At 42.9% G+C, this 4045-nt stretch overlaps 1 protein-coding gene across 1 annotated transcript in view; it reads left to right on the top strand.

Annotated features, from left to right (window-relative positions):
- Positions 1 to 4045, top strand: part of fndc3ba (fibronectin type III domain containing 3Ba) — an 89382-nt gene that overhangs the window by 37820 nt on the left and 47517 nt on the right.

Genomic DNA, 4045 nt, shown 5'->3' with positions numbered 1-4045 from the left:
CCCTCTGGCCGGAGGTTCAGAAGTGTGAAATGTAGGACCTCTAGACTGAAAAACTCTTTCTTTCCCTCTGCCATCAGACTCCTAAACATCTGAGGAGTTTATTACCAGGAAATACGTGTTGTACTGTTTACATTCTCAGTTTGCACATGGATAATTGCACAATGACTGTTGACCGCTGCACATGCTGCTCCCATGCAGCATACATTCTCTTATTATATTCTTATATATTTTTATAATATTTCTGCATTTGCTGCTTTAAAGTGCTTTAGATTTTGTGTTACTTATTCATCTACTTTATATTTCATTTCTATTTTGTGTCAATCATGTGGACGGCAAAGTAAGAATTTCATTGTACAGGGAAACACGTTTCCTAACTGTGCATATGACAAACACTTTGACCTTTGATCTGGTAGATCTGATAACACTTTCTTCTTCTTCTCTTATGACATAACTTTGAGCTTGGCTAACAGTTCATGGGCTCACTTGTCCTGGGGAATGTTCTTATGCATACCTGTATACGCACATGTGCACGTTATGTGCGCACAGTATGATCCATGTTCAAACATATCAACTTTCTATTTTATTATTTGCATACCAATACAAATCAGTAACCTGCTCTGATTACACACTGTTACACAGAGCCAGGATCAGAGGCGTGCATATGTGTTTCTTTATTAGGAGATGTTTGTTAAATGCATATCCACCATATCAGTGTGAATTTTTGTGCATGTATGCATTTATTCATGTGCTGACGTCTGTGTCATTACTGGGGGCAGGGCAGCCTAGGAAGTCCTGTCTTTCTCCTCTGTCACTGAAATTTACCCTGCCTAAAGTAAAGCTGTCCGCTGGACTTGAATCACTGGAGAGGGACCGAAGGGTTTTCTAGTGTGTGTGTGTGTGTGTGTCACTGTGTATGTAGCATCACATGTTTGACACCAAGCCGGGACATAGAGAACACTGTGCTATTTTAATGTTGTCTCCCACACTTCCTGCTACAACATGCCATTTTCCCCCTTCTACCTCTTTTCTTAATCCTTTCTCTCCTTTTCACCACAGTTCCCATCATGCTTCACATTCTTTTTCTCTCCCAGTGCATCTAATAGCTATATCAGTTGACTTTAAGGTCTGTGGGGATTTGTTTCATTTTTGTATCTTAGATATGACAATAGGCCATGCTCCATACGGTGTGGGTGTGGGGTGGGGGTGGTGTGCTTGTGTGTCTGTGTGTGTATTGGCAGTAGAGGAAGCTGTTGTGGGAGTGTTTTGCTTTTGGAGGACAGATAACATTACCCTGCTGATGCTTACATAACTTCCAGGCACCGCCACGTCACAGCTGACCTAGACACACGCATGCACAGGTGCGCACACACACACCCACACACACACACACACACACACACACACACACACACAAACATGTACATAGAGAAATACAAAAACACCTCTAGATTGGACACTTGCCTACATGGAGCTCCGATAGGGTATACAATTAGTGTGTTTGTTGGGGTGTGTGTGTTGTACTTGTAACATAGCATAACATTTTAAAAAAGTTATTTAGTTAATGCTGTGTTTTGTTTTTATCTGTTATGGGGGGAAAATCATCTGTGTCTAGTTGTTTTGTATGTAGTTCAACTCACAAACTGGTTCCTTTGGTCTGTTGCCGTACACATACGTACACACATTGTTTCCCAAGAGGGTTTGTGTTTCCCGTCAATGTGGCAGCCACATGTACAAGGCTGAAATGAAGAGGAAAGACTCACTTTTTTTTTTTAAGATGCTGATACACTTGAGGTTCATAGACAAAACACAAACTGATACTCTCCACACACATGATCGTAAATTACCACCCTGCCTGTCAGCACCATTGATCGATAAATGTGTATGTGCAGTGTACATAACGCAAGTTAGTGCATTATTGTGGTCTTAGGTAAATGGGTGTGTGTGAGACCACAACTCTTTCTCTGTTTGAGAGTGTGTGTTGTGCTTTCAGGGGGCCCAGCAACAGCTGTCTTTGACAGCTGTACCATGGGAAACTTCTGATGAAATGTTACATCATCTCCGCTGCCTGTGTATGTGTGGTGTATGTATGGGCAGCTGGACAAAGTCACAATATTGGTTTATTTTTTTCGGAAGTAGTGAGTGTAGTAAGTAAGCATGTGATATTGCCTCCATGTGTTTGTGTGCATGGCAAAGCATCAGACAGGATGTTTACCATGCACATGTGTGTATGTTTATTGTGTATAAGACTCGTTTGTATCTGATTACATGCATTTCTTTGCCTTTAATGTTTTGGTTTATTGTTGCCGTACAGTTCCGCTTTTTTTAATTTTTGTATTTTGCACACGTCTTCATATGGGGATTTATTGTTTTCTGGTTTCAGCTTGTGCATGACAAATGTTTTCCCATTCACCACCTGGCTGTTGTTTGCTTGGAGCTTGTTCATTACATGCAATACAGAATGCAATGTTTTATGATTCCTGTGGTCTCAAACAAATATGTGCACGTCACTGTCCCCCAAATAAACGCACATCTGACCACAATCCTCAGATTTATTTCAGTGACCCTTGTTGCAGGAGGAAATGAGATGGACTGAATGTTAAAATTAAATTAGATAAAAATAATGCAAAGTCATCATGCAATTCTAGATTGAATATAATTGAATAATATTTATAGTATTGTGAAAATGAACTATTCCTTATTTAGCCCAAAACTCCCAGGATGCCTCTCAAAGGTTGAGATTTCACAAACTAATGCCCCTCAGTGGAGTAGGTACTACAGTGATGTCATCCCACATGCAGGCTATGACCTCATAACTGACGTGACCTCTACCGCAGTCGGAAACGGAAGAGGCAACAGATGGAAGATGAGAAGGGGGAGAGCAGAATGGAGTCGAGCTGGTTAGCTGTGTTGTCTGGAATTCCGCTTGGATTGGGCAGAGGAAGTCGTGACTCTATTTGTGGTGCTTAAAGGGCAAAGCTGGAGGCAGGACCAGAGAGTGTCCGCATTAACTTACATGTGCAAGTGCATACACACACACACACACACACACACACACAAACCATTACAACCACTCATATACACACATACGTATAACTGCCTGGTTATCCCGAGCTTTTCTAAATGGCAGTCGGCCTAATACTATGACTTACAGCAGTGTGTGTGTGTGTGTGTGTGTGTGTGTGTGTGTGTCTGTGTGTGAAGGGAAGCAGGACAAAGAGTGTCTTGTATTTTTGGGAGTGGGGGAGCTGGGCCTGTTGGGTCCAGACCTGGGGGCCGGGGATGGGAATGTTCACTGTGTGTGTGAGAGAGCAGAGGAATGCTGCTGTTTGCTGAGTGAAGAGCACAGAAGCAGCAGACACTGTCCAAATACATGTCTGTTTGCCAAGAGAGTGTGTGTGTGTGTGTCTCAGACAGGGCGACCGAGACACAGAGAGAGTGTGAGCAGGAGGGAAAGATGTTTAGAGGAGCTCTGTGTGTGTGTGCGGTGTGTGTGTGTGTGTGTGTGTGTTTTCCCCATGCTACTGTATGACCTTCTACTCAATGCGTACTTTCATATCCCTCCCTGTCTCCATGGTAGGCAAGCAGACAGGACTAAGAGAGGTTTGTCTCCTCATACCTGTGACCTGCACACACACATGCTAGCCTACACTGTAGACTTTGCCCAGGTTATGTTTGTGTGTGCGTAGGTGTGTGTGTATGTACTGTACTCTTCCTTGTTTGGCTAATGAAGGGTCAAGGAGGTGAGAGATGGGGGGGGGAAGAGAGAATGACTGAGGGAACAGGCTCCATTAGAGAGGGATGTAGGGATGAAGTGAGTAATTGAAATGAAAGGAGGGAGAGAAGGATGTGAGTAATAGGTGAAGGGAGGGAAAGAAGGAGGTTCATGCATGAAATAATTCCTGAAAATAGGGATGGAATGTTGGATTAAGATGGGAAAAAACGGGAAAAGGGTGGAAAAAGGAGAGGCAGGACTGAATGAGTAAAAGAATAAGAATGAACGTATTGAAGGATGGAGGGGAGAATAGTGGAGAGAGAAGATGTTGCA

This window comes from Monopterus albus, unplaced genomic scaffold (genome assembly GCF_001952655.1).
Source record: "Monopterus albus unplaced genomic scaffold, M_albus_1.0 scaffold176.1, whole genome shotgun sequence".
NCBI classification, from domain to species: domain Eukaryota; kingdom Metazoa; phylum Chordata; class Actinopteri; order Synbranchiformes; family Synbranchidae; genus Monopterus; species Monopterus albus.
Note: the sequence above shows the minus strand (reverse complement) of the source record. Positions and strands in the feature narration are given on the sequence as shown.